This window comes from Arvicola amphibius, chromosome X (assembly GCF_903992535.2).
Source record: "Arvicola amphibius chromosome X, mArvAmp1.2, whole genome shotgun sequence".
NCBI classification, from domain to species: domain Eukaryota; kingdom Metazoa; phylum Chordata; class Mammalia; order Rodentia; family Cricetidae; genus Arvicola; species Arvicola amphibius.
This window is the reverse complement of record NC_052065.1, coordinates 55,365,549-55,384,486: the sequence shown is the minus strand read 5'-3', so window position 1 is coordinate 55,384,486 and position 18,938 is coordinate 55,365,549. Positions and strand designations below refer to the sequence as shown.

Below are 18,938 nucleotides of genomic sequence, written 5' to 3'. Positions count from 1 at the left end.
TAGTCCTGTTTTCATCTTTTTCAACATTGTCTTGTCTATTTGGGGTTCCTTGAAATTTTAAAATCGACTTACTCATTTTCACAGAAAGCCTAGGATAACAAGGGGTTCGTACCACATCTGCAGGTTTTCTTGGGGAGCACAGACACTTTACAACAGTCCTCTGCTTATGGATTCAGGCTCTTTCCATTCATGTGGCTCTACAATACAATTTTTTTGTGGGTTTTTCAAAGCACACATCTTTTGTATTGGCTACATGTTGTTCTTTTTAATTGGAGAATAAGTTCTCTGCTCCATGCACATAGGCTGTGTGCTTACTTTCCACTTTTCAATAATGCTTTCTCATTTTCTAGTATAGCTTTTGCCCTCACTTTCCAGTATCACAACCTACAGTGTTCAAATAGATCCTTTTATAATCATACTATTATTTCTCTCTTCAATTAGTTATACTACTATAGTTCTATAGCCCACCATCTCCTACCATGACTCAAGTATCAATAGCTTAGAGGGGATTGTGCCTGGGAAAGTTGTTGTTCTAAGAACCTAATTGAATTGAATAATGAGGTCTTATAATGTCTGTGAGGGACAGGATATACCTAGTCATGCTACTTATGAGGAAACTGGGGCAGTAAGTATTAGGGCCTCTATATAAGATGTGGGACTTATTTCAGAAGTGGTTAGTTTATGAGTCTCCTGAATGAATTACTACTGTTACAGTGGTAATGTTTCAGAGATGGAGTAGTTACTGCTAGAGCAGGTTGTTAGAAAATGATGTCAGCTCGAATACTTAGCCTATTCTACATGTGGCCATTTTCTTTGGCTTTTCTGGTATGTTCCATGTCAGTAGAGGAGGTCCTTGTTAAAATTCTAGAACTATGCTCATTGGTCCTTCAAGCCACTAAAACTGAGATCAATTTATTTATTTTCTAAGTCTCACCATGTTGAGTAGATTACCCTTAAACATGTAGAATCAAGTGATTCTTTTACCCAAGTCTCTTGAGTAGCTGGGACTATAGATGAATAATACAGTACTAAGTTTAAACATCTTTACCTATAAAGCACCCAGCCTCATTTGTTGTACTACAGTACCACAAATAAGACTAAGACATAAGCTTGTTCTAACATACAAAACAATGAAAATTTCATAAGATACAAATTATTTCATAAAATGGAACCTGAGGTAGGTGTCTTGAGGTTTCTGTGTCACATAGCTAGAAGAGGCATTTTCTGAGTCTGAAGCTTTACTGAGACTTAAATACACTTTGCAGGGATATACTGTGAATGTAGCATTACATCACAATATGTTGGTCTCTGTTGAGCAAAAGACTACTTTGTGTTCTAAAATAAGATGCCCAAGATAACTGAATGCAGTGCTACTTTGTCATGCTACGTTTCTGACAGGTTTTAAATATTATTCATACTAGCCATTTGGCTGATATATAATTTATTCACTTTGAAAATATTTTTTCAAGCCTGTACCTTCTATAACCATACTCTTAATGTTTCATAAAACAGCAAATTATAATTTTAATGAAATACAGTTTATCACTTCGTTATTTATTTGTAATGCACTTTATGTATACTCTAAAAATATTTTTACATACCTATAGCCTTTGGATTTTCCCCTACATTTTTCTAAAACTCTTAAAGCTTATGTTATATATTGTATTCTGTGATCTTTTTTGATTTCAGTGTTATAGAAGATGGGGAGTTTATGAGTAAAAATTAAACAAAAATAAGTAAAAACTGAGAAGTCAAAGTACATGGTCAGTAAAGGGAAGGGTTGTCACAGTGAGAAGGACAACTTACTGGACAGAAGACAATATTTTCCAACTGTTCACTGGATGGAGTATTAATTTCCAGAATATAAGGAAGCCAAACATTCTTAATAGGAAAACAAAACAAACAAACAAAAATCATGAACCAAATTAATCAAATTTAAAATTTGGCAAATCATGTGAACATACACTTCAACTGACAAGAATATAAGTAATGAAAACTCAATATCGTTATCCACTAGGGAAATACAACTAAAACCTACACTGAGATTCCTTCTCAGCCCAATTACAATGAATAATATGAAAACAAATACTTGTGAGGATGTTAAAGAAGAGGTAATTTTCACATAGTGTTAGTAGGAATATAAATTAGTGCCACTATTGTGGAGAACAGTGTAGAATGCCCTTAAAAGTCTAAAGATACATCTGCATATGATTCAACCTTACTACTTCTGAAGTGACATGAAATCATCAGCACACAAAAGTAAAGCCTATATGCATCTATTTATGGCAACAGTATCCACAGTAGCTAAAATGCAAAATCAATCTAGGGCCCTTTAACAGATAAAGGAAAAGACGAAGTTATTAAGTCACAAAGAAGAATGAAGCATTTATTTGCAGCAAATTGCAAAGAAATGGAGGACATGATGTTAGATATAATAAACCAGGCACAAAAAGACAAATTCAAACATTCTTTCTCATATATGGAAGTTTAAAAAAGCAAAGTGAGTATACAAGTGTAATTAGTACACACTGGAAAGGGTTTGGGTAAGGCAGCTAAATGGAGGACGACTTTATTCTATGCATACAGTGTATATGTAGTAAAATATAACACTAACCACATTAATATTAATATATATAATTAAAATTAAAGTATGTATATAGTTCATGGTTATAATGTACCTAGACTATGAAGCTAAGTTTGGATCAGAAATTAGGGGTTCATTTTAGGCTGGCTATCAAAGCAATGATACTATGAAAGTAGTATTTTAAGATCAGTCTGGCTACAATGTGCAGAAATAATTAGAAGTTCAAGTTCCTTCTTTGCAATTATAATTTAATTGATTCCCATTGATAGAACTGACACTATCTACTATAATTTATGCTGTAAAAATATTGAACTTTACAGCCTCCAGATTTAGTCCTGGGGGGCCTATCATTTATTTTGCTGTACGTCCGAATGAGGGTTATAAATATTGGATATATCCATAAATCTTACCCCAGACTAATATAAAACATGAGCCACACCAAAGTGGAGGTGCCATGTCAATTTTCTCAATCTGAATTTATTCACAGGATTTCTAAAACAAGATAGACATTCTGACTCTTTCTTGTTCTGTCACATTTGCTGGTCTAGGCATCAGATGCAATATAGTAAAGATTTAATTATAAAGATTTGATATTTTTATGGGGCTGTGTATGGAATTCTAGGTTATGTGCATGCTGATCAAGTACTCTTACCATTATGCCACACATTAAGTTGTAGCGTGAAGTTTCAAATATATCAAATGATTCAATTCCATGTGTTTTTACAATGGCTATTTCAACAAGGTAAGAAATACTCTAAATGATGATGTGGAAGTCCCCCTTGTGTGCTGTGATTACCATTAATGAATAAAGAAACTGCCTTGGCCTGTTGATAGGGCAGAAGTTAGGTAGATAGGGAAGACAGAACTGAATGTTGGGAGAAGGAAGGCAAAGAGAGAGAGAGAGAGACACCATGAAGCCACCAGAGACAGATGCTGGGAATTTTACCCGGTAAGCCACTGCCACATGGTAATACACAGATTAATAAAAATGGGTTAAAATAAGATGCAAGAGTTAGCCAATAAGATGTTAGAGCTAATGTGCCAGGCAATGATTTAATTAATGTTGTTTCTGTGTGGTTATTTTGGTTCTGGGTGGCCGGGATGAACAAGCCCTTCCTTGAAACAATTGGCAGCCAAGTGGCCAACTAAATCCACATAAAAACTGAGATGGATTGAAAAGGAATTCTAGAAAAAAATAATAGAGTTTAACACAACTTCTTGCTGTTTGCTGGTGGCTTGCCACAGCTCCTTTAAGAGAGATTTTCCTAACTTAGCCATAGCAGGAAAAAAGCCTCAGCCATTTTGAAATGCCAGCTTTCTGGGCTATGCTGCCAGTGCAACCTCTGGCTCTTTTGGGAGACCAAGCATTTAAATGGGGGTTTGTGAGAAAGAAGTTGTAGGAAAAATGAGCTATTAAGGATTGTGAGTACATGACATGTGCCAAGAGTGGTGACTGCAATTAATTGGTTGTGACTGAAACCTTTATATTGATGACATATAGCCTAGCATCATTGCTGGACTCAGAATTACAAATCAGTGATCTGTCTTATAAGAAAATTTCAAGCTAGCAATTAATAAGGACATGTAAATTTATGATAAAGAAGAGTTTTAATTTGAACCTATGCCTTATACCTCAGTCTGCTTCCTCAAAGTCAATTCTTATAAAACTTTGAGTAATGAAAGGCACCTAATGCTGCTACATATTTATAACCTCAGCACTGAGAGATACAGGTAGGGATATTTCAGATTTGAGGCCAGCCTGGGCTATATGGTAAAAGCATGATTCTCCAAAAAATTAAAATTAATTTCAGTTTTTAAAGGTTTATTATTTTATGTGCAAGAGTGTTTTGCTTTATTTATATATAGACACCATGTGTTTGGAGGGAGTGAGCCGAGCCGCTTGTTGGTTCCTGGCTCCCTGGCTGACTTAGACCTGAAATAATCACACAGAAACTGTATTTATTAAGTCACTGTTTGGCCCATTAGCTCTAGCTTCTTATTGGCTAAGTCTTAAATATTTATTTAACCAATTTCTATTAATCTGTATAGCACCACAAGGTCGTGGCCTACCAGCAAAGTTTCAGCATGTCTATCTCCAGTGCCTGCTCTGTGGCATCTCCCTGACTCTGCCCTTTTTCCTCCCAGCATTCAGCTTAGCTTTCCCTGCCTACCTAAGTTCTGCCTTGATAGAGGTCCAAGGCAGTTTCTTTATTCATTAACAGTAATCACAGCACACAGAGGGGACTCCCACATCAACCATGTGCTTTTCTCTTTCCCATGGAAGTCAAAAGGGATGTCAGGTTTCCTGGAATTGAAGTTATGGATGGTTGTTAACCACCATGTAGATGCTAGAATAGACAGACCAAGGTCCCAAGCAAGAGTAACACCTGCTCCTAACAGCTGATCTATCTCTCTAGCCTGGAAAAATACATACTAAAGGAACTATCTGAAAGAAAGTAAAAGTCAAAGAGCTGAAAACTTTGGAATTTGCATGTGACTGTTTGCTTGGAGGAAGTTTGAAACATTTCCATCATCTTTGTAGCCCTCACTTCCCATGTCTAGAAACTGACCTTTCAAGTTGTATCATTATATGTTTTTACTTACTTACTTTTAGCATTGATATTTATTTTCTCTTTTAAAATACCTATTTATTTGCAATTGCACATATGTGCATGTGCATGTGTGTCATGGTATATGTGTGAAGGTCATAAGACAGCCTGAAGGAGTCTGTTTTTTCCTATCCTGGGAATCAAACAGGTTGTCAGGCTTAGCAGTAAGTAATTTTACCCACTGAGACATTTCACTGCTTCCCTTTTGCTTGCTTTAATGATGATTGTAGTTTGCTGACTCATATTTTGTTTGTGGCACACAATACTTAGCATCCACTCATTTGAACATTTTTCTCATTAGCATTTATTTGTTTTGATTTAGAATTTTAGTTTCTTATATTTTTGGTTGTGCATGTAATAGAAGGCAATCAATTCTATGTGTCAGGTAATAAAAACAGCAGCGAGTGATTTCTTTCTCCAGGCTTATGTAAAAGTTGCTACCTATGGCTCTGTCAGGGACATGTGAAAGGCTGACCATGATTGTTCTATGTCAGGTTTCTCATAGAGGTCAGAGAATTGGGAACAAAATGTTCCAGTTCCTTAAAAATAGATAGAAACTTCAAAAACAACTCAAGTTGGCGAGAGTATTAATTCAAGGATCTCAATCTAGATGTGCTCAACCATGCTGGGAAATGTCTATTCAGGTTTCAATGCCTCCTGGTTTCATTAATGCCCTCTTCTTCCAAAACTAGCTGCTCAAGAGGCTGTGGAGGGGGCTATAACCATGAACAATGAGTCTTCCTGATTAAAATGATGGTAGAAAATTGCTCCTTTTACCATGTATGTGAACCACTCATTGTTGGTGTCTCTCACTTGGTGCTCAGGATGTCTTTTATGTGTATTTTTCTTTTTCTCTTTAACAAAATGTAGTTTCCCAGGGCAGCAAATTCAGCTCTTTGGATAGTTCTCTTTTAAGAGCATGCTAAACCCAGCTCACAACCTTGCTCATGGTAGGCACTTAGGTGTTTCAGTTACTACGTCCCCCATATATCAAGCATTTGAAATGTAGACCCACTACCTGAAATTCATTTATATGGGCTTTATGGAGAAACCCCTACCCAGGCTGGCATATACCAAGGAAATTCCATACCCCTTATCAGAACTCAAGTTACTCCTGCTGTTCTCAAGATCTGATTGAATCAGTCTGTTTGATGTCTGAAGTGTGAATTATGTATAAAAAGCTAAATAACTGGAGGATCTTATCTTTGAGAACTATATAACACAAAGCAAACACTCTCTGAAAATCTTGACACTAAGAGAAAGACACAATATAGCTTTCTAGCATTATCTCTGTCCTCCTTAAGATGCCTGCCTAGTGAAGTTTGTGTGTTTATTATTTTAGCCAATGCTTGAGCTCACCTTTGTACTTCTTTCCTTAGGGCATTTACTGCAAAAGATTTACAATAGTGAATGTATCTTTTGTCCTTTTTAAATGGCTATTTATCTTCTCTAGGACCTTGAATATCATTTCCTTGAAATACCGTCTTCAGAGCTAAGGTATCCATCTTTAAGCCTCTATAAAGGAAAAGAATTGTATTGTTCATGACTGCCAACTAGGCTTCTGTTTTCACACTCCCTATTTATTCATTCTTCTCTTAAAATGACTGGTCTCTTCTATACAAACTTGGATATTTATTGTCAAGACTTACAGAAATTTCTTTTCATTGCTTTAATACATTTTCAACATTATTTTGACAATTTCAAGATACTTATAAAATAGAGAGTGACTTATCAGAAATTAACTTCTATAAATATGATATGTTTGTATAAGTGTAAGCCTAAGGTATCAGAGAAGCATTTCAATAGGCAAATAATTAAAACCACTAAGAGAGGAGCCTTCCAAGATAAATTGGTGTGCCTAAAAGAGGAAGGGCAGAACTGGTGCTCTAAGCAAAGAAAAAAAAATTATGTACAGAAAAAAAGGAATTAAAAAGCATAAGCTCCAAGGAAAAGAGCAAAATATTTCCTATATCTGAAATGCAAGAGGAAGTAAAGAGAAGCAGTAAATACCATAAAGTTAGAAAGATATACAGCAGCCTGGTGATGGAAGGCTTTGTACCCTCTGATAAAGCACTCAGACTTTATTCACCGTCACCTCCTTGAATCAATGATTGTGTCTGGATTTGCTCACCTTGGATTCCTTATGACCACTACAGTGTCTGGCTCATAGTGGATGATGACTAAATATATTTTGAATAACAGAACATATGAAAGACCAATACAAAATAACAATAATTTGAATTCTATGACTGTAAATTTTTTCTAGATAAATCTCTGGGAGCAATGAGAATTATGGATTTGGAGAAAGTAGGGTAAGGACAGTACAAGCACGTAGGAGACCATAACAATAGCCTTGATAACATAGTACAAAATGCCTGACCTACAAACTGAAAGGGCAGATTAAAGAAATATTCTGAAACTAAAATCAGCAGGAATGGGAGAAAAGGGAAAGTCTAGGAAAACCAATATTATTTTTTAGCTTAGATGACTAGCAGACAGACATACTGCTATTTTTAAAATATTTTATTGTTTAAATTTGCTCTTTGACAGTCCTATACATCTATGCAATACATTCTAATTACTCTCACCACCCACCTTTTTATTTCTTGTCAACTCCTGTGAATCTTCTCAAATCCCCTAGAGGGTCCTCTTTCATGTTTATATCTTTTTGTTTTCATTTGGAATCCAAGTAAGTTTAACTAGGGCCATCTCTGTGACTATGGGTACTAAGTTATTCACTGGTCACTGGTGTGTTCATCAGTGGATGCACGTCTTAAGACAGTGACTACCAGTCCTCCACAATTCATCACTAGACAGTAATTTATCATGGGTATACCCATGTCTCTTCTATCTATGACTGGCTGATGACAGATTCAACCTTATACAGGTCTACAATAGGCAACCATGGCTCTCATAATTGCAATAACCATGTCATACTCAGCATACCATTTTGCTTCTCCTTTTGCTGCCTTCTGAGTCTTACTGTCTTTCGGTCTCTTATTTTGGAATATTCCATGAATGGTAGATACAGTCATGTAAATGTCCTCCTCAGAGCTGAGCATTCAATTGTCCCTTTTTATCAGCAAGTTAAGTAGCAAAAATTCTCTTAGAATCTATTAATTATGCAAATAATGGGTTTCATTATGACATCACACACCTGTACTTAAGGTACTTTGATCAGATTCACCTCCTCTAACAATCATCTTTTGTGCCCATTTTCCATTCCCATTTTTCATATTCATGGTGATTTCTTTTTAACATTCATTTTTTCATATTACTGGGTATTTCTGTCTGGAATTCATTTCCTTTGCCCCTCTACATTTTTCTACACATGAGAGAAAATATGCAAGAGTTTTTTCATCGAGTGCACCAAAGATTTCAATAGATAGCACTGAAAGGAGCACAGACTCAAAATGAAATGATGAGTTCAGCTTTGAAGGGTTTCACTGAAAATACGGCTTGACATTCATCATAAGAGAACCAACACAGCTATTTCTAGATCCATTGTTTGAAATTCCTTCAACATGCTAATGATTTCTAAATTTCAATCTCTAGCCACATTTAAAATTTTTTCATACAGTATATTTGATTGTGTTTTCCCTATCCCAACTCTTCCCAGATCTTCCCTTCCTCCCTGAACACCCAATTTTATGTTCCTTCTCTCTTAAAAAAGCACAAAAGCACAAAAATACAAAAATAAAAATTAAAACAAAAAGCCAAGAGACAAAAGAAGTGCAAAATAAAAATGACTCCTAAGCATTGGGCCTGCTCTGGATGTGGTTGATAAACCCAGGGACACTCCATTGGAGAAAACTGATCTTCCCTTTCCCGGCACGTATCAATTGCAAATGGCTTCCTAGTTAGGAATGAGACTCTGTGTTCACTTCTCTCTCTTAGCACTGTAGCCCAATCTGCCCTGAAGCTGGGCAGGTCTTGTGCATATGGCCACAGGCTCTGTGAGTTCATATGAGAGTCTGTAGCGATGTGAATGAAACCGGTACCCATATTTGAACACTGGCTTCCCTAGTTGGTGGAAGAGTTTTGGGAATGACTGGGAGGTGTGTCTTTGTTGGAGGACATGTATCACTGGGGGAAGCCTTTGAGATTGCCAAAGCCCACTCCAGGTCCAGTCTCTCTTTTTCAGACATGTGGTTGTGAATCAGATGTAAGCTCTCAGCTACTGCTCCAGTACTATGCCTGCCTGATCGCTGTCTTGCTTCCCATGATGTAATGGTAGTGTATATTCTGTGTCATTACATGTTGGGAGCATGTAATTTGCTTTTTTCAGGGAATTGAATTAAGAGATTGTCTTGAGTCTCAGAAAAGACTTTGGACTTTTAAACTGTTTTAAGACTGTGATAGACTATGGGACTTTTGAAATTGGATTAAATATATTTTTCATTAAGACATGACAGTAAACCTATGGAGGAAAGGGGGTGAAAAGTGAAAGTGTTGATTTGAACTAAAATGACCCAGTGACCCTCATATGCCCATATATTTGAAATCTTGGTTCCTATTGGTGGAAGTGGTGGGGTAAGGCTAGGAGATGTGCCCTTATTGGAGGACATGTGTTCTTGGGGGTGGATTTTGAGATTTATTTATTTATTTTTATGTTCTTTTTTTAAAAAAGAAAACTAACATTTTGCATTTTACTTACCAATCCCAGTTCCCACTCCCTCCCCACCTCCCCTCCAGCTACACCCTAGTCTACCCCCATCCACTACTCAGAGAGGGTAAGGTACATTGCTTTGGGGAAGGTCCAAGGCCCTCCCTACTATATCTAGGCCGAGCAAGGTATCCATCCAAAGAGGATAGGTTTCAAAAAAGCCAGAATAAGCAGTAGGGATAAATCCTGGTGCACTGCCAGTGGCCCCTCAGTCTGCCCCAACCATACAACTGTCACCCACATTCAGAGGACTAGTTTGGACCTATGCTGTTTCCTTCCCTGTCCAGCTGGAGTTGGTGAGCTCAAGCCCACATTAGTTCCAGTCTGTCTCTCAACCTTGTGGTTGTAGATGAGATGTAAGCTCTTAGTTATTGCTCCAGTGCCATGCTTGATTGCTTGCTGCCTTGCTTCTAACCATGATGTTTATGGATTCACTTTCTAAAACTGTAAGCAATCTTCCTATTAAATGCTTTATTTTAAATTTGTTTTGTCATGGGTGTCTCTTCACAGCCATAGAAAAGATATCCCATCGTGTCTTGAAAATGCTGTTTCCATGGATTCATCCAACAAATCTGGCTCTCACGGTCTTTCTATCTCTTCAACCTAGATGAGTGAGACATGAGGGGAGAGCTTTGTTAAAGACATTGATTTAGGCTCCAAAATCTCTCATCCTCTGCACATTGTTCGGTTGTGTATCTCTCTATTAATTTCTATCTATTGCAAAAACAGGCTTTTCTGATGAGGGTTAAATAATGCACTGATCTATGGATATATGAATGTGTCATAAGGAGTCATTTTATTGCTATGTTCCTTTAGCAAAATAATAGTATTAGGTTTTTCCCTAGGCCTATGGCCTATCAAGTTCATGGTCTTGGCAACTTTAGCAGTATAGGCTCCATTTCATGGAGTGTGACTTAAATCCAATAACAATGGTTTTTTTTTATTTTTTTCTTCTATAACATTTGTGTCACTACTGCAGCAGTATATTTTGCAGGCCAGTTGCTGTTGTAGGCTATGGAGTTTGTAGCTGGGTGATATTAATACATTTCTTCTCCGGTAGTGTGCAGAGTTCCTTCAAGCAACATGAATGATAGTACCGGTGAAGCTTCTAGTTGAAGACCAGTTTGACTTCTCCAGGTTTGTTGAAATAAATAAGTTTTTTTATAAGCAATGGAGCACTAACTATAATTATTGCTGCTGCATTCATAATAGCCAGAAACTGAGAAAAGCATAGATAGCCTTCAACTGATAAATCAATAATGAAAATTTGCTACATTTACACAGTGGAATGTTATTCAGTTGTAAAGAAAAAAGAACCTATAAAATTTGCAGGTAAATGGCTGGAGTTAGAAAACTCATTCTGGGCTCGTACTGACCTTCAGCCAGCCTGTACCAGCGCAATGGTGCCTTCCAGGAAGTTCTTCGTAGGGGGCAACTGGAAGATGAATGGAAGAAAGATGTGCCTGGGAGAACTCATTTGCACCCTAAAGGCGGCTAAGGTGCCGGCAGACACCAAGATGGTTTCTGCACCCCCCACCACCTACATTGACTTCGCCAGGCAGAAGCTAGATCCCAAGATTGCAATGGCTGCTCAGAACTGCTACAAAGTGACAAATGGGGCCTTCACTGGGGAGATCAGCCCTGGCATGATCAAAGACTTAGGAGCCGCATGGGTAGTGCTGCGGCACTAGGAGAGAAGGCACGTCTTCGGGGAGTTCAATGAGCTGATTGGGCAGAAAGTAGCCCATGCCCTATTTGAGGGGCTCGGAGTGATCGCCTGCATTGGGGAGAAGTTAGAGGAAAGGGAAGCTGGCATCACCGAGAAGTTTGTTTTCGAGCAAACCAAGGTCATCGCAGATAATGTGAAGTACTGGAGCAAAGTGGTCCTGGCCTTTTACGAACCTGTATGGGCCACTGGTACTGGCAAGACTGCAACACCTCAACAGGCTCAGGGAGTGTATGAGAAGCTTCAGGGTTGGCTGAAATCCAATGTCTCTGATGCAGTGGCTCAGAGCAAGCACCTGAATCAGTTATGGAGGTTCTGTGACTGGAGCAACGTGCAAAGAGCTGGCAAGCCAACCTGATGTGGACGGCTTCCTCGTGGGCGGGGCTTCCCTCAAGCCTGAATTTGTGGACGTCATCAATGCCGAACAATAAGCACCGTCCATGTCTCCTGCCCTCTGCCAGGCCAGGACTAGATTGCCCAGAAGCTTAGGAACAGCTCCCACCAGTCACATGCTTCTGATGTTATCTGTCCCATCCTGTGTCCTAATCCACGCTGTAGCTTCCCGAACCTTTTACACCTCCCTGTAATGGTTGGGACCAGGCCAATCCCTTTACCACCTAATAGAATGAAATATGTCGCCTGTTTCACCAAGGCTTGGGGAGGAGGGCGGAGCGAGTGGAATTGATTCTGTCCCTTCAGGCGAGGCAGAAAAGTGAAACCACCTTTCCTTCCCTTCTCGGTGTGGTGTACACTAAAGTCGATTTTAGTATATGTGCTGCCGAAGCGAGCACTACACTAAAGTCGAGATCCTCCCGCCCTAAGAGGCTGGGTATGTTCCCCTCTCTCACAGTGCCGAAGCCATAGTATCATGTTTGTGAACCATCTTACATGTAAGGGAAATAAACACCTGGCCTTAAAAAAAATTTAAAAAAAAAGAAAAGAAAACTCATTCTGAATCAGGCAATCTAAACTATAAAAGCCATATAGTACATATTTTCTCTTAAATGTGAATGTGATCATTTAAGTTTTCAATATGTATGATAGAATCCACATAACCATGAAGGTTTAGATACTTATTAGTGGGCCAGGAAAAAGAAGAGGATCTTCCAGTGCAAGAGAAATAAAACAAAGTCTTATGGAGGGACGAGGGGAAAAGTAAAATAGGAAGATTAAATGTCGAGGGAAATCGGAGAGAAGAATAACAAAGGAAATATGGGAAGAGACAGCTATCACTAAAGGTCTTTTGAAAAGTCAAATGGACACATCCTCTTCTTAGAAGCCACCTTAGGTGACCTGGGAAGATGGTTCACTACTCTCTTGACTCAGAAAAACCAATAAATCATGCAAATCTTCAGGTTCGCTTTAAGAAAACCCATAAAACTTCCCAGGCTATCAAGGGTATGCATATCCAAAAGGCCACCAAGTATCTGTCACTTTAAGGAAGCAGTGTGTGCCATTCTGACAGTATAATGGTGGAGTCAGTAAATGCGCCCCAGGTCAAACAGTGGGGGCTGGACACAGGTCAGTAGCCAAAAAAAAAAGTTCTGAATTTTTACTGCACATGCTTAAAACTGCAGAGAGCAATGCTGAGCTGAAGGGTTTAGATGTAGGTTCTCTAGTCATTGAACACATCCAGGTGAACAAAGCATCCAAGTTACGCCAATGACCTTACAGAGCTCATGGCTATAATACCCACACAGAAGCTCCGCTTGCCACTGAAAAAGAACAAGATGTTCCAAAGCCAGAAAAGAGGGGCTGCACCGAATAGAAGATATCCCTGAAGAAACAGAAACTTTTGGCATGGGAATAAATTCAACATAAAAGGAATGCAGATAAAAGTAAAAGAAAGGGGGGGGGGAAGAATAGATCAAATGGAAACGTATTGCTGTACTGGACAAATTTCGCAAACCATATACTTGAAAGGAATATAAAGGAATTGTCATATAATAGAAAGGACCATAAGCTTAGTGGATATCTTATGCCACCAAGTAATAACATCAGTGCTAGGAATATAGTATATCTTGTTTAATAGTTGGCCAAAGGAAATGGAAGCCCCTTTGACTCACCAAACATCACAGGCAGGGATATTGGCTATTCACTGGCTATATTATTTAGCCCAAATTCCAGACATGGGTTTACAACTTCACTTGGTAGGCATCTCAACATAAAATGGTTAAAATGCGATACTTCTCTTCATCCTAATGTCTTTTTTCACCTAGAGATCTCCAGTTTAGCAAAAGTTATCACGATCTCTACAGTTGCTCAAAATGTTATAATTAAAATCTTTTCTCTTATTGCTCTTAATTCAACAACTAGTCACCACATTATCTTTAACTATAACCAAAATTTAGCTACTTATCAGCTTTATTCCTATCAAATTGTTGTCAGTATTCTATAGTAATTATTTTCCTGTTCATCCTCAATTGCTATACTACATTGTTGTAGTTATAATATCAAATTAAGATAAATAATTGATATTGAAATTACACATTTTATTGTTTCAGAATTATGGCAGTCAAAACTCCAATATAAAATTTCCTAGAGGTGAAATTAAGATGCTAACTAGGTTATATATTCTACAGAGTGTCTGGGAAATAAAATGGTTTTCTTGCCTTTTGCCAGCATATATAACTAATTCCTTGCATCCCTTGGTTTTCTATGTTCTTTATTCAAAGATATATCCAATACTCTTATACTTCCTTCATCTATAAAGATACTTAGGATGTCATTTGGGATCCAATCTTAGGATAATCCTCACATTTCCAAATCCTTAAGTTAATCACATGCATATGCTCTCTTTCACAATATTCACAGGTTCCAGATATTATAATCAGAATATATTTGGGCAATTTCAACCTAGATCAATAACAACACATTTTAAGGAGTCAGAGGCATATATCATTGGTGTAGTACTTGCCTAGCATACATGAATTCTTAGGATCAATTCCTGGCACTACAAAACACATATTTTATACAAGTGCTGCATATATATTGTCAACTTATCTGTAAAAAAATCTTCCAAGAATACCCAATGGATAAAAAATATTCTCTTAAAAATGGCACTAGGACAACTGGACCTTCTATTATAGTATGCATAAAATCTTCCCAAGACAGATTGAATATTTGGCATAAATAAATCACACTTAAACCATTTCTTTACATCAGACTATGTACCTGTATTAAAACATCATGACTGGAATCTAGAGAAATGGCTCAGAGCCTAAGAGTACTTACCACTCTTCTAGAGGACCCAAATCTAGTTTCAAAAACTCACATTGGGCAGTTTACAACAACTTAGACTCCAATTCCAGACAATCTAATTTCCTCTGTTGACTTCCATGCACACCTCCATATATGATATTCCTCAAGCTACATCCTCTCTTCCCATTTTCAATGACAAGGAACTTCCTTGGTTAAGCAAGTCACTTATTCCCTAGAAATTTACTAAGTATGAATTTTATGTCAGATACTAAACAAATCTAAAGTCTATGAGTGTTTACATTGCTGTTGTACATCCTGTGGGATGGGATCATTATGGTCATGAACAAAGAACAATATGAATGTGAATAAATTCTTAAGTGAAGTTAATAACAAGAATATATATTAACAATGTCCTTGCACCTAATAATTTGCTTTCCCTACACTTGAGTTGGGAGTATAATAAAAAGAGAACTGTTTTGTAAAATTGGACTTGAATTTAATCCTAGGATTTCTCTATAACAATTATGTATCTAATACCAATAATTTGTATTTTTGCTACTAACTTTCTTCAACTTTAATGAAGATTATATTACATATATTATACTTATATATTATATACTCATAGATCATACTTACATATATGTATATACTTATGAGTATGCTTTTAACTATATGCTTATAGATTATAATATACTGTAGATTATAAATTATACATACATATATATTATGATTAAACACTGTGCCCAAAAGCAAATTCAGGGTGCAAAGGATTTATTCAACTGATAGTTTATTAGGTCATAGTTTATATCTGAGGAAAGTAGGGATTCAAAGCAGAGACTAATAAACAATGATTACTGACTCGCTCTTTGGCTCATCATTAACTAGCTTTCTTATACAGCCCAGGACTCTTTGTCTAGGAATGGTGCTATGTATAGCAGACTAGACACTCTGACCTCACTCAGCAATCAAGACAATCTTCTACAGACATGCCAACGGGCCAAGTTCATTTGGGTAATCTTTCAATTGAGACTCTCTTCTCAGAAAGCTCTGGGATGTGTTATGACAGTTAAAGCTAATGAGAGCCCTCCACTACTTGATAACTTAAAACACAACACTTGAAACTGTAAACTTTAAATTTCTTATCCTTATATAAATATTATTACATCAAACACAGCACAACCTTTCAATTCTTACAGTCATCAAAAAATTCAGGCCTTTAAAATATCAAGGTCTCTTTAAAATATAGTCTCTTACGGTGGGACTGATCTAATGGGAGACCACCAAGTCCAGTTGGAATGGGACTTATGGAACAGGCGACCAAACCCGACTCTCTGAATGTGGCTGACGGTGGAGGAGGACTGAGAAACCAAGGACAATGGCGATGAGCTTGATCTCTACAGCATGGACGGGCTCACTGTGAGCCTTGTCAGTTTGGTTGCTCACCTTCATGGACTTAGGGGGAGTTGGGAGGACCTTGGACTTAACATAGTGAAGGGAACCCTGATGGCTCTTTGGCTTGGAGAGGGAGGGAGTGGGGGTATGGGTGGAAGGGAGGGGAGGGAAGGGGGAGGAGGAGGGGAGGAGATGGAAATTTTTAATAAAAAAAGAAAAGAAAAAATATAGTCTCTTAACTGTAGACTATAATAAAATAAAAAATAACTTACTTTCTTACTCCAAAATTTAAGAAAGAACCACACTTTTGCAAAACAAGAATCTGGCATTGCAAAACCAGATCTGGTTACTCTGTGTCTGGCATCTTCGATGCACTTGTCTTCTGGGGTCCAAAGGCTTAAGTAGCTCCATATATCCAGTTTTTCCATGCATAACCTGTACAGCTTGTCTCTTAAGCTTGAGCAAGCTCCACATTACACTGACAGCCATCCTTGGTGAATGTTCCATGATACTGGCATCTCCAGTAGTACTTGGGGTCCTCATTGCAAGTGGAGCTATATCTTCCCCAATAGCTTTCCTGTCTTCAGTTCAGAGACTATGCCACTGCCACATCATGTCAAGTCCCATCTCTCCCCATTGCCTCCTCAAACCTTCAGCTTTCATGCAGTGAATATCAGACCCATGTGGGTAACAAACAGTACCATATTGATAGGTTCCACTATCTGCTTAAGATGCAGCTCCGGTCTCTGTGACCCCCAGATTTTGTTTGTTGGCTTTGAGGAAATACTTTTCAGAATATTTCACCTCATTGAGGTTGGGCTCTTAATAATTACAGCTGATCTTTCGGACCAAGTTGATCAGCATCTATTGTCCTAGGGAAGTAAAGGTTTCAGGTTAATAGTACTCTTGCTAATCACAGCTGATTATTTAGCCTCAACTGTTCAAAAAGCATGCATAATTGCTTTTTGTTTTCATTTTTTCTATTCATTTTACATACAAACCACAGTTTCCCCTCCTTCTCCTCTTGCTGCTCCCTCTCCCTTTCCCCAACCCTACACCCACTCCTCAGAAAGGGTAAGGCCTCCCATGGGGAATCAACAAAGCCTGGCACATCAAGTTAAAGGGGAACCAAGCCCTCTCTGCCCACATCAAGGCTGAACCAGGCATTCCACCAAAGGAAATAGGTTCCGAAATCTCAGCTCATGTACCAGGGACAGATCCTGCTACCACTGCCAAGGTCCCCTCAAACCAAGCTACACAATGAGTCTTCTCTCATACAATACATTGTGACTGTAATTTCCCCTCCCACCACTCCTCTCAAGAGTGGTAGAGCTAGATCTTGAGGTGTCCATTAAGATATGTAAAGAATTTTGTTGAAATTTTTATAGGAATTGTATTAAATTTGTACGCTGATTTTGAAGAATCGCCATTTTTAATGTTTATCTTAATGATCTATGAGCATCTTCCGATCGCTTCTTCAATTTCTTTCTTCAAAGACTTGAAGTTTTTATCATACAGGTCTTTCACTTGCTTGGTTAGAATTACCTCAAATTATTTTATATTATTTGAGGCTATTGTAAAGGGTGTTGTTTCCTTGATTTCTTTCTTAGTAAATTTGCCATTTGTATATAGGAGGGCTACTGATTTTTTTTTTTTTTTGAGTTAACTTTGCATCCAGTCACTTTGCTGAAAGTGTTTGTCAGCTGGAATTTTTGGGATCACTTACACATAGTATTATATCATCTGCAAATAACCTTTCTTTTACTTTGTCTTTTCCAATTTGTATCCCCTTGAACTCCTTTAGTTGTACTACTGCTCTAGCTGAAACCTCAAGTACTATATTCAATGGATACAGAGAGAGGGTACAGCATTGTCTTGTTCCTGATTTTAGTGGAATTGCTTGGAGATTCTCTCATTTAATTTGATGTTGGTTATAGGCTTGCTGTAAATTGCCTTTACTATGTTTAAATATGTACATGTATCCCTAATCTCTCCAGTACTTTTATCATGAAGGGGTGTTGGATTTTGTCAAAGTTTTTTTCAGCTTCTAATGACATGATTATTTGTTGTTGCTGTTGTTTTATTTTGTTTATTTATATGGTGGATTACATTTACTGTTTTTTGTATATTGAACCATCCCTACATCTCTGGGATAAAACCTGCTTGATTGTGTGGATGATCTTTTAGATGTGTTCTTAGATTCTGTTTGTAAATCTTTCACTGAGTACTTTTGTATCTATATTCATAAGGGAAATTAGTCTGTAATTATCTTTCTTTGTTGAACTTTTTGTGGTTTGGGTGCCCTCATAAAATGAGTTGGACAATGTTCCTTCTGTTTCTATTTTGGAATAATTTTAGGATTATTGTGTTAACTCCTCTGAATGCCTGGTAGAATTTCTATTTCACTAGAGATTATAGGTCCATTCAACTTTTTTTCTTTGATCTTGATTTAACTGTGGTATGTGGTACCTATCAAATGTGGTACCTTCAAAATTATTCATTTCACTTATATTTTCCAATTTGGTGAAGTACAGGTTTTTTAAAGTATGTCCTTATGATTATTTGGTTTCTGATGTGTCTGTTGTTATTTCCCCCTTTTATTACTGATTCTATTAATGTAGATATTTTTTCTCCATCCTTTAGTCAGTTTGTATAAGGTTTTCCTAACTTGTTTGTCGCAGCTTAAGAAAAAAACCTAATAATTCATTGCATTTCCCATCAGGTCCAATCAGGGGTAACATACATCCTGGAGAACCTTCA

The 18,938-nt window shown here is 37.6% G+C and overlaps 2 pseudogenes; both read left to right on the top strand.

Moving 5' to 3' along the window:
• Window positions 1-11,235: 11,235 nt before the first annotated feature.
• On the top strand, window positions 11,236-12,016 carry LOC119805216 (annotated as a pseudogene).
• Window positions 12,017-12,934: 918 nt separating this feature from the next.
• LOC119805346 lies at window positions 12,935-13,395 on the top strand (annotated as a pseudogene).
• The last annotated feature ends 5,543 nt before the right edge of the window (window positions 13,396-18,938 follow it).